Raw genomic sequence first — 12,782 nt, 5'->3', positions numbered from 1 at the left:
GTAGAGGACAAGCTGATATTCTGCCACCTAATAATTAATCCTCCCATATCTGGGCCTTTTCCAATGTCAGGGAAAGTCAATACTTTCATTATGTGCAGACTTAACAATCACTTAAAACTCACTAAAGATACTACTGAATGCTTACACACAGAAAAGAGTTTAAAAGGAATAAACTCTTCTCAGTGAAGTGATGAAGCCATGGTATTCCACATTCGAACTGCTGACTCTGGTGATTTTTGATAAACACAAGGGGGCAGGGGAGTGGTGATGTGTAAAAACCATGACTTAGAAATCAAGAAGTTCTTTTACTAAAATGCACATTCTCTGTACCCTGACATAAAGAGGCTCTGAGATCTTGAATCAGGCTGTTCTATAAAGCATCAGAGAAAGAACAGAAGAGAAGATGACTGAGAACCAATAGTTGGAAAGCACATACACCATATGAAACCAAACCCATTACCTAAGGATTCAGCCTCCTAGCCAGGGTACTAGCCAACAAAGAATAGTGAACAGTAATAGAAGTCCAATTTAAAACGGGAGAAAGAGGACTTCCCTGGTGGTCCAGCGGGTAAGACTCCGCTAGGTTCGATCCCTGGTCAGGGGACTAGATTCTGCATGAGTACTGCAATTAAGAGCCTGCATGCTACAACTAAAAAGATCCCACATGCTGCAACTAAAAGATGCCACGTGCCAACGAAGATCCCGTGTGCCACAACTAAGACCTGGCACAGCCTGAATAAATAAATAAATTTTTTTTTTAAAGAAAGGGAGAAAAAAGATGGTTCCACAAAGACAGTTCTAATGCATTCAAGTACCAAAATCAGAAAAACCTTTTTAATAACAGGTTACATCCCTCATGTCAGAAATTGACCATTACCTACTCTAAGTTATTAAAATTGACAAAACAACTCACCAAGAAGAAAGTTTGGTGGTCTCTAGAATGTCTCTTTCTAGAGAGTGATACCTCCAAAAATTCTGCTCAGCTGAACAAAAACGTATTAAACAACTACCATCTACTGGGGACACAAAGATAAAGAGCAAACACAGGTCAGGTCAGATCAAGCATTAAGAGGAATGAGGCCCAAAGCGAGTTTTGAAGGAAGAGTTGGACAGAGTTAGGTAATGGCAGGGTGGGTGGGGGGGGGGTGGGGAGTGGGGTAGGGGATGGAGGGGACGAGATAATGGAGATGAATAGAGAAGAGGAGGGAAGAGTTCAAAGATAGGGAACTCTATGAACAATAATTGAGAGACAAGAAAGAGCAGAATGTGAAATTAAACAAATCCAAGAGCGTTGTGTTACTGGAGCATAAAGTAGGGAGTATGGGGGAAGAGTAGAAAATGAACCTGGAAAAGCAACAGGGCAAAGATCACGGAGCACCCTGAATATGTTAAGGATATTGGATGTTATCCTACAAGGAAGATCAAAATAACATGAGGAGCTCCGTTGCGGTACGCAGGCCTCTCACTGTTATGGCCTCTTCCCGTTGTGGAGCACAGGCTCCGACGCGCAGGCTCAGCGGGCATGGCTCACGGGCCTAGCCGCTCCGCGGCATGTGGGATCTTCCCAGACCGGGGCACGAACCCATGTCCCCTGCATCGGCAGGCGGACTCTCAACCACTGTGCCACCAGGGAAGCCCGAGCTCTGTCTTTTATAAAGATCACTCTGCACCATAGAATGTTATAGAATGTAAAAGCATAGGTATATGCAGTTTCAAACTGAAATCCCAACTCATTTTTTCAGTGTGACCTTGGGCAAGTCAATCTCTCTGGGCCACAGATTCCTCACCTGTAAAGTGGAGGTACCCCTTACCTTCAAGGATTATTAAGAGAATGAGGTGGTGAATGAGTATAATATAAATGTAAATTGTACTGTGAAATTACACAGTTCAGTATTTAGCACATTGTAAGTATTCAAAACATGGTCTGGAAGAAATGTGTAAGATGGAATGAGAGAAGACAGGAAATAGACAGTAAAAAAGCCAGAGGAAAGGCCAGATTTGAGAACTATTTAGGAGGTAAAATAAACAGGGCTAGTGGGGTACTATTCTTCAGGTGAAAAAGACACATAAGACTTCTCTTCCAGGTTACCCTAACCGGAGCCTATGGTGCTGCTGTCACTTCCTCCTCAGACATCAACCCAGACTGGAGACCAGATGCTACAATATAGCCCAGCTTTTACACTGTGGGAGTAAAAAGAGTGGGAACTCTTAGATGTCAAGAGAGACCCTAGTTAATGGTGCCATTTAACCAGAGTAAATTTACCTTTTCCTCATTTGGGGTAATGACACCTACACTTCAGGTGCTGCAAGTATTCATGCAGTATATGAACCAGTAACATAATAAGGACTCAATAACTTAACACAACACAAACAAATCCTATGTAGATGTGAAGCTTATTTTACAGTGTCTCTCATGAAAACACTACAGCCTTATCACAGCTCCAGCCCACCTGGAAGCCCTGGTAGCTGAAATTGTACAATACACATCAGTGTGTTAGTTCTCATACAGGCAACGATGTCCCATTTAGGGAGAGCCTATTTTTATTTCTAAAATGTGTGTAACCACCATAATATGTGCTATCTGGTTTCTAAACAAATAAAACTGGTTTCAGAGAGCTCATCTCTGGAAATAGCAGCTGGGATACTGTAGTTTTACCCAAAAGTAAAGTAAAAAATTGGCCCCAAGCCCAGAAAACAGGCATTCCTCCCAGACAAAACTGGATAAACCAAGTCTACAAACAATGAGTGGGTAAAGCAGTAGGGAAGTAAAGACATGGAGAGAGCCGGAATAACCCACACCAAAAGGCCAACCCATAGCTCAAGAAGGGAACCAAGGAAGGCTTTAGAATGTACCAGTTCTGAAGCAGTCAGGTGAGGCAAAAGTTACCAAGTGTAAGACACCAAAGTTACTAAATGAAAAGTATCTGGAACATAGATATTCTCCCTGCTATGCCAAAGGTAAGATTTATGTAAGCAGCATGAACTAAATGCTCTATTCAGATTAAGATTCAAGATTCCTTATGAGAGGTTAGGCAGCTGGAGAGATATAACCTGGGGAAGGAAGAATATCAATGGAGACAAAATTCAAACACAGTAAATATGAAAGAGTAAGAGTTTCCACTTCAACAGGCTAATTTATTGATGCTGCTATTGTTTCACACATTTGATTTCTTATAAGGAATGTACTGATTGTACATGTCACAAGGTTACTTGCTACTTTCACTTACGAAATATTAACAGAAATGAATCTTCAAAGGAGAAAAACTTGCCAAAATGCCCTTGACATGGAATTGTTCTTTAAGATGCTGCCAGAGCACATGGTTTTGATTGAAAACAAAACAAACAACAACAAAAACCCCACAAGCCGTCCTCTAAATATCTAAAATTTTTTTTTAAACGTTTAATCTGAAATATCGACTGCAGAGTCAGTAGATGAAGGGCAAGTCTAACAGGGTCCAGCTGACAGATGAGACCAGGTCACAAGTCTCTGATAGAGGAATCTGTACTGAGAGCACCGATTGGGTCAATCAGTGAATTCTAATTTGCCCTAACCAGAGCTTACAAGACAGACCTGGTGAGGTTCATGAAAAAATCTATTAATATATGAAACAGATGGCTCTGCCAAAGAGGTTTCTGACCTATTAGAGGAAAAGTCTTTCTGAGAACATAAAATAGATACAGTAGAGCAAATTTCAGGGGAAGATTTTCAAGACCATTTTTACAATATAATGTTGTATAAAAAGTACAAAAAACTTATAAATATTTAGATCCCAATTTTAAAAAATGTGCAAGTATTTATATATGCATAGGGGGGAAAAAAGACAAGGAAATGCACCAAAAGGTTAACCATTTTTATCTGAGTGATAGTTTTACCAAAAAAGTTATTATTTTCTTCTTTATTCTTTTGTTTTACAGTAATAGATAGGACTTTATAACTGTAAAATCAGTATCTTTACACATGTATTCTCTCTCCACAAAGTCAAACCATCAGTGAACAAATCCTGTTTGACCTCATCCCCCTCCTGAGTAGCATCATATTTTTCAGGCTGTGACTGCTTTTATCCATAGCCACATCCAGTGACCAACAGAGCAAGCTCTCACACTGCCAACAAAAGTTCACTGGGTATCTACTACAAGGACCCCGTCTTAGCCAGAGCTCACATGAGGGCCTAAAGCAGCACGTAAAAAAGATCATCAGGGCTTCCCTGGTGGCACAGTGGTTGAGAGTCCGCCTGCTAATGCAGGGGACACGGGTTCGTGCCCCGGTCCGGGAAGATCCCACATGCTGTGGAGCGGCTGGGCCCATGAGCCATGGCCACTGAGCCTGCGCGTCTGGAGCCTGTGCTCCTCAACGGGAGAGGCCACAACAGTGAGAGGCCCGCGTACCGCAAAAGATCATCAATAATATGAATAGTTTTATGTATGTATTCCTGTAGATGTATATACCAAAAATATTTCCAAAAGGGTATAATATTCAGAAATTAAACCTCTCGGGTATTTTGCGGCTTGGACCAGTTCAGCAATTCTTCATTGGCCCTCAATTCTTCCTCCCCACCCCCTCACCATTGAATACTTACCAACTCATCACCACACCACCTAAACAATTTCTATTCTGCCAATGGTCAAGAATTCTTTACATTTATAAGTTTTGTCAATCATATTAACTAACAACACTGACTGCATCCACTGCCTTTGGGTACTCACGGAGTAAAATGGTGAGTATAAATTACCCCACTATTTAAATCATTATTTCTGGGGACTTCCCCAGTGGTCCAGTGGTTAAGACTCTGCACTCCCAATGCAGGGGCCCAGGTTCAATCCCTGGTCAGGGAACTAGATCCCACATGCCGCAACTAAAGATCCTGCATGCAGCAATGAAGATCCTGCATGCCGCAAATACAACCCGGCGCAGCCAAATAAATAAATAAATAAATAAATATTAAAATCAATCAATCAATCATTATTTCTTACTCTCTCTTTTTCTTCCTTCTGCAATTTAAGCAAGGTAAAATGTTAGCTATAATTCCATTAAAAAATTAAAGCACCTTTGTATTGGGAGTGAAAAAAGGGAATCTTAGTGTTGTCAGGCTTAGTGTCAATCTACTTAAGGACATAGGTAAGATTACATTTATTAAGTGCCTTAATAAATGCACTTTATTAAGTGCATTAAGCACTTAATAAAGCAAATAAGCCCATGGGCGACAACTACTGAGCCTGTGCTCTAGAGCCCACGCGCCACAACTACTGAAGCCTGCGTGCCTAGAGCGCGTGCTCTCAACAAGAGAAGCCACCACAATGAGAAGCCTCGAGGAGGCAAACCTTGAGACAACTCCTGAAGCAAGGCAGAATTAGACAAGTGAGGCGGGGAGGAGAAGACATTCCACACAGGAATCATGACTTGGATCTGAGGCGCACTGAAAAGGCAGAAAGTGTCTGGTTTTCTGGAAAGGGAGATAAAATGATTCATCAATAAGTACTGATCGGGACTTCCCTGGTGGCACAGTGGTTAAGAATCCACCTGCCAATGCAGGAGACACAGGTTCGAGCCCTGGTCCGTGAAGACCCCACATGCCATGGAGCAACTAAGCCCGTGCACCACAACTACTAAGCCTGTGCTCTAGAGCCCACGAGCCACAATTACTGAGCCTGCATGCCACAACTACTGTTGCCCGCATGCCTAGAGCCCGTGCTCCGCAACAGGAGAAGCCACTGCAATGGGAAGCCCACGTGCCACAAGTAGAGAAAGCCGCTCATGGCAACAAAAACCCAATGCAGCCAAAAATAAATAAATATATTAAAAAATAAAATAAAATAAATAAGTACTGTGTAAGCATCTAGTATTGACCAGTACTGGTAGGGACTGAAGATACAAAGATGAGAGAACCCTGGTCACAGAGTGATGATTGGAGCCCTCCAGGAATCATCCAGTCAACTGACACAGATACGTAAACATGTAAGATGAGCAATCTGGGGGCTTCCCTGATGGCGCAATGGTTGGGAGTCCGCCTGCAGATGCAGGGGATGCAGGTTTGTGCCCCGGTCCGGGAGGATCCCGCGTGCCGCAGAGCGGCTGGGCCCGTGAGCCGTGGCCGCTGGGCCTGCGCGTCCAGAGCCTGTACTCCACAACGGGAGAGGCCACAGCGATGAGAGGCCCGCGTGCCGCAAAAAAAAAAAAAAAAAAAAAGATGAGCAATCTGGTAAGTATAACATATGACTAAAGTTCTTCTTCCATCAACTGATGACTAGATAAACAGAATGTAGCATATCCATAGAGTGGAATATTATCGAGCAATAAAAGGGAAGGAAGTACTAACGCATGCTACAGCATGGGTGAACTTTGAAAACATTATGCTAAGTGAAACAAACCAGTCACAGAAGGCCACATACTATATGATTCCATTTATCTGAAATGCCCAGAATAGGCAAAACCATTGAAACAGAAAGTAGATTAGTGGTTACCAGTGGGTAGGGGGAAGGAAGAATAGGGAGTGGCTGCTTAATGAGTACAAGTTTCTTTTTGCAGAAAATAAATGTTTTGGGACTTCCCTGGAGGCACAAATGGTTAAGAATCCGCCTGCCAATGCAGGGGCCATGGGTTCGAACCCTGGTCTGGGAAGATCCCACATGCCACGGAGCAACTAAGCCCATGGGCGACAACTACTGAGCCTGCGCTCTAGAGCCCGTGTGCCACAACTACTGAAGCCTGCGCTCCTAGAGTGCATGCTCACAACAAGAGAAGCCACCACAATGAGAAGCCCGCGCACCACAACGAATAGTAGCCCCCACTTGCCGCAGCTAGAGAAAGCCCGTGCGCAGCAACGAAGACCCAATGCAGCCAAAAATAAATAAATAAAATAATTAATCAAAAAACAATAACAACAAAAAAGGAAATGTTCTGGAATTATATAGTGGTGATGGTTGCATAACCTTGTGAATATACTAAAAATCACTGAATTAAACATTTTAAAATGGTGGAAATTTATGGTATGTGAATTATATTTCAGAAGGAAGGGAGGGAGGGAGGAAGGAAAAGGTTCTACAGGACAGAGAAGGAAATATTTTTGCCTGGAAAGGCTGGTGAAGACTTCCCAGAGGAGGCAACAGATCTGAACGTCAAAGGACAATGTCTCCTTTCCTTAAAAAGAGACTGATGGAAATAGAGACACAGATGTAGAGAACAAACGTATGGACACCAAGGGGGGAAAGTGGCGGCGGGGTGGGGCAGTGGTGTGATGAATTGGGAGACTGGGATTGACATGTATACACTAATATGTATAAAATGTATAACTAATAAGAACCTGCTGTATAAAATTCAAAAAAAAAAAAAAAAGAAGAGACTGATGAAGTCATTCAGAGAGAGGGAATGACATATGCAGAAGTACAGTTCCATAGGAATAGAGGTTGGGGGAGTAAATGGGGAAATTGTGAGAAGTAGACAGGCCAGATCTTGATCCAGCAGTGTCTGGAGGACTTTGTTTAGGAGTCTGAGCTTTGTCCTATATAAAAATTGGCAAATATGTGGCACTTGGCACCACTCTCCTGTCTGCACCTCTGGCAGACATAACTATTATGCCATCGAGCCCTTCTCTGCTGAGCTCGGAAGTGGCCTCAGTATCTGTCTCCATGCAATCCTTCCCACAGTCCATGTGCCCCCAGTGGGAGCCACTACAGGATCTCAAGCAGGGAAGTGGCATCATCTGAATTCCCAATTTAAAAAGAACACTGGTGGGACTTCCCTGGTGGCACAGTGGTTAAGATTCCATACTTCTGGGCTTCCCTGGTGGAGCAGTGGTTGAGAGTCCGCCTGCCGATGAAGGGGACATGGGTTCGTGCCCCGGTCTGGGAAGATCCCACATGCCGCGGAGCGGCTGGGCCCGTGAGCCATGGCCGCTGAGCCTGTGAGTCCGGAGCCTGTGCTCCGCAACGGGAGAGGCCACAACAGTGAGAGGCCCACATACTGCAAAAAAAAAAAAAAAAAAAAAAAAGATTCCACACTTCTAATGTAGGGGGCCCGGGTTCGATCTCTGGTCAGGGAACTAGATCCTACATGCATGCCACAACTAAGGAGACCGCCTGCCTTAACTAAGACCTGGTGCAACCAAATAAATAAATAAATACATATATATTTAAAAAAAAAAAAAAAAGAACAGTGGTAACTATGTGGAGCACTATTTGAAAACTGGCTTTAGGAGCCCCAGCTACAGGAACAGCAGAAGGATTTTTAACTGCAGAGAAATGGGTGACAGGCAACCCTTTCAGAAGGACTATAAAAATGAGAGAATGAAGGAAGGAAAATCAACCATCATAATCCAGGACTATACCTCGAGGCCCTGGGTTAAGAGGAAAGAAACCAGAAAGAATGGAGCAGGAGTAAGGCATTACCAAGGAAAACTCACAGGAAGGAAAGGGAAAAATTATATATGAATCTGAGGCTTGAAGTCTGGCATACCCTTCACCAAAATCAGAAAGAACAGTAAAGGGATAGCTGGTTTGGTAGGGAGAAATGAAAAAATCCATGCAAGATATTTGATAAGTGCTAGAAAATAAACATAAAAGAGCCAACTGGTAGTAAACATGCTTTGGACAGGAAAACAGCACACCAATGAAGAATAAAGGCTCTGGGACGAGATGGCCTGGGTCAGAGTCCCAGCACTGCCACTTTCTATCTAAGGAATACTAAAGAAGTTACTTAATTTCTCTAAACCTAGATTTCTTTATTTATAAAATGAGAAGAATAACAGTACATATGTAAGATTTTTTTAATTAAGTGAAAAAAATAAAGTAATTAGCACATTGCCTAGCACACGGTAAGTTAGCTTTCAATTAATGTTGGTGATTACCTTTAGCTACTCCATGATGACAGTATGTAGTATGACCAGCTATGCTTTGGAGAAGCTAAACTATATTACCCAAAGAGTTAGAAAATCTTCCCAACTCTGAGACAGGACAGGAAAGCAGAGGATTCTTTGAATTTTGAGGTCAAGGAATTAGTACCTGAATTAGTACCATTTCACAAGTTCTGCCTTTTAGGTTTAAAAACATTTCCTTGGGCTTCCCTGGTGGTGCAGTGGTTAAAAATCCGCCTGCCAATGCAGGGGACACGGGTTCGAGCCCTGGTCCGGGAAGATCCCACATGCCATGGAGCAACTAAGCCCTTGCGCCACAACTACTTAGCCTGCGCTCTAGAGCCTGCGTGCCTCAACTACTGAAGCCCATGCGCCTAGAGCCCGTGCTCTGCAACAAAAGAAGCCACCACAATGAGAAGCCCACGCACTGCAACGAAGAGTAGCCCCCACTCACCGCAACTAGAGAAAGCCTGTGTGCAGCAACGAAGACCCAATGCAGCCAAAAATAAATAAATATATTTATTAAAAAATAAATAAAGGGCTTCCCTGGTGGCGCAGTGGTTGAGAGTCCGCCTGCCGATGCAGGGGACACGGGTTCGTGCCCCGGTCCGGGAAGATCCAACATGCCGCGGAGCAGCTAGGCCCGTGAGCCATGGCCGCTGGGCCTGCACGGCCAGAGCCTGTGCTCCGTAACAGGAGAGGCCACAACAGTGAGAGGCCCGCATACCGCAAAAAAAATAAAAAATAAAAAAAATAAAAATAAAAACATTTCCTTAAGTGTTCTTAACTTGAAGCAAAGTTTACTTTAGCTCAGTCACTTATTCAATCAGTATTTATTGCAAACTCTTAGTACAAAGAATTGTGCTGGACACTGTAGGATGCAAAATTACACGCGGTGTAAATGTGGTACCTATACTCAAGAAGATTACACTAGGAGGGAAGAAAAACTTACACACACAAATAGCTGAAGCACCAGGCATACTGTGAAATGTCACTGATGCACTGCCAGTCATGAGAGTCAGAAGAGGGAGGACTCACTTCCAATGTGGATGAAGCTGTCACCTGAACTTAGTCTAGAAAGATGGTCAGAAATTCAATCGGCCAGAACACAGGTTCAGGAGAAACAATGTGAATAGGACAGCCAAAGAAAACAATGTGAATACAGACACAAAGCTGAAAAGTGCTAAATGTATGTTTCTGGAAGAGCCAGGAGTCAGGATTAACTGAAGAACTAGCCACGAGATAACTGGCCCTATGTTGAAGACAAATGAAAGGGAAAAGCCACAGAATGAAGCCTGGATATCCTGAGAGAGGCCAGATGGGAAAAGCCAGAAACTTGTTTGGGGAGTAGAATGATGCATGTGGTCCCACATATGCTGAGCAGGACATTTCTGAAACCACCTTCTCACAGCTGATAGGCTTTTAAAGCTGCACAGGACTTCAGACTCTAATCCAGCCCTACCATCCTTCTGACTGAGGACACCAAGATCAGGAGAAGTGACTGAACTGCCCAAGCCATGGAGTTAGTGGCAAGACTGAGTGAAGCCCTGGTGGGCAGACTCAGTTCAGGGCACTTTACACTCATTCCCATGACCAGAAAGACATGTCTAAAGGCCAGGATGAAATGTGGGTTTGTTGCTTGGTAAAGAAACCATGGTTATAGAATTGAGTCACTTGGATAGCCTGAAGTGGTGGGAGTGAAAGAGCTAGATTTCTGAGGGTTAGACTACAGAGGGAATAGAAAACGAAAAACAACAAACCTGGGTTACATCCACATCCAGGAGGAAAAAGGAAGGGGTTTTTAAACATCTGAGAGGCAGGCAGAGAATCAGGATAGTGCAGAATCTTAGAAGCCAAGGTCAGTGTCTCCTCTTCAGCTGACACATATGTGTTCCATAAATATCTGCTGAATGAATGGATAGATGAAGACAGAGTAAATGCAAAAAATGTTTGAGCCCCCACGTAGGTAAAGCACGGTGCTAAGCACTTCATGTGGGAATAAATGAGGTAACCTCACAACCACCCTATTAGGCAGCATTATCATCATTATCTCACTGCATTTCAAGATGAGAAAATAAGTTTAAAAATTGCCCAAGTTAAACAGCAGGTATCAGAGCCAGGATTAAATATCAAGTCCTCACTATTAAGGAAACGTTAATTTTTATCAGGGTAGAAAATGGCAATGTGATGGTGTTTAAGAAATAAAATATTCTTATTAGTTAGAGACACACACTCAGTGACAAAGTCTGAGATTTAGCTTTAAAATATGCCAACAACAGGGCTTCCCTGGTGGCGCAGTGGTTGAGAGTCCGCCTGCCGATGCAGGGGACACGGGTTCGTGCCCCGATCCCGGAGGATCCCACATGCCGCGGAGCGGCTGGGCCCGCGAGCCATGGCCGCGGAGCCTGTGTGTCCGGAGCCTGTGCTCCGCAGCGGGAGAGGCCACAGCGGTGAGAGGCCCGCGTACAGCAAAAAAAAAAAAAAAAAAAAAAAAAAAAAAAAAAATGCCAACAACAGCAAAAGAAGGTGGGAAGGACAATTGAAAGAAAAAATTGGGGAAATATTGGTCATTATTGAAATTAAGTGATGGGTCCATGGGGTTCATTATACTATACTCCCTGCTGTTGTATATGTTTGAAATTTTCCATAATAAAAAGTCCACTCATGTGCAACTTCCCTCCCTGCAAAGATGGTAGGGAATGGGGAATTAGTCAAAACAAGGGAGAACAAACATCAAGAAAAAAATTTTTGTCTGGGCAACAAGGAATTCACTCAGAGATAGTATTTAGGAGAAAAACAGGACCAGAAGCCAGACCACAAAGGATTAAGAGATATAGATAAAGCAAGTAGTGAGGAAATGGCAGTAAAACTGCATTTTAGATATAAGGGACAGGAAGGAGAGGGCTAGGATGGCATGAGAGGTCAAGTTACTATGGGTCTACCTTGTATGTAGGTAAAAACAAAAAGGGGAGGGAGGGAGGATAGGAAGATGCTAGAAAGAAGATAACTGAGTAATCAATTAATTAATTGATCAATCAATCTATATATGAAACAAAAACATGAAAAGATGCTCATCACTTACATTTAAGGAAATGTAAATAAAAGTTATCTAGGCTTCAATTGTCAAAGATTAAATTTATTTAATGTTCAGTGTTAGAGAAGAAATATAAATTGATATAATCTTTCAAAAGTTATGTGATAATATCTAGTAAAATTTTAAACATGCATAACTTTTGACACAGAAACTCCACTTGTAGGAATTTATCCTAAGAAGTATACAGAGTACAGAAGATACGAAGATATATTTACAAGGATGCTTGTAACTGCAGAGAAAAAGAAACAAATGGCTGTCACCAGGGGACTAGGAAAACTGACAGAAATGAACTACGTAACTATTAAAAGATAGATATGTGTCCGAAACATGGGAAAATGCCCAAAATAAAGGCATTAAATGAAGACAGAAAGCAAATTATAGAAAAGTAGATATACTGTTATTCCATTTCTGTAAAAAGGAATTACTTTATCTCACACACATACAGAAGCACAAATACATCCATGTCAGCATACACAGTGGAAAAAAGTGTGGATATATATAAACCAAATTCATGATAGTGGTTAACATTGAGACATGGGATTATGGGTTCCTTTCCTTATTTAAAAATGCCTCCGGGGAGGGGGAAGGGTAAACTGAAAAAACTTAAAAAAATAATAAAATAAAATAAAATAAAAATAAAAATGCCTGAATTTTACTGTGCTCATATATTACTTGCATAATCAGGAAAAAAGTCAAGGAATTTCCAAAAGCAAGAGTGATGAAAGTGTCATAATAGAAAGGAAAGGGGAAAAAAATTAGTGAGCACAAGCCCTAAAGTGAAGTCACAGGTCAAGAATGAGGCAGACAGAGAGCAGGTCTAGGGCCTGAGGGAAAAACGAGCC

At 42.5% G+C, this 12,782-nt stretch overlaps 1 protein-coding gene across 6 annotated transcripts in view; it reads right to left on the bottom strand.

Moving 5' to 3' along the window:
• RAD54L2 (RAD54 like 2) overlaps positions 1-12,782 on the bottom strand; it is an 88,497-nt gene that overhangs the window by 69,086 nt on the left and 6,629 nt on the right. For 2 of the 6 annotated variants that reach the window (XM_060110139.1, XM_060110142.1), the window contains exon 3: positions 10,607-10,749. The exons of 3 other annotated variants lie outside the window; for them this stretch is intronic. The gene's annotated coding sequence lies outside the window, so the exon portion shown is untranslated. Of the gene's footprint in view, positions 1-10,606; positions 10,753-12,782 lie in introns of all 6 variants that reach the window. One more of the 6 variants, XM_060110140.1, reaches the window with a different exon arrangement.

This window comes from Mesoplodon densirostris, chromosome 10 (assembly GCF_025265405.1).
Source record: "Mesoplodon densirostris isolate mMesDen1 chromosome 10, mMesDen1 primary haplotype, whole genome shotgun sequence".
Taxonomy (NCBI): Eukaryota; Metazoa; Chordata; class Mammalia; order Artiodactyla; family Ziphiidae; genus Mesoplodon; species Mesoplodon densirostris.
The sequence above is the reverse complement of the archived record's forward strand: the minus strand, read 5'-3'. Positions and strand labels throughout refer to the sequence as shown.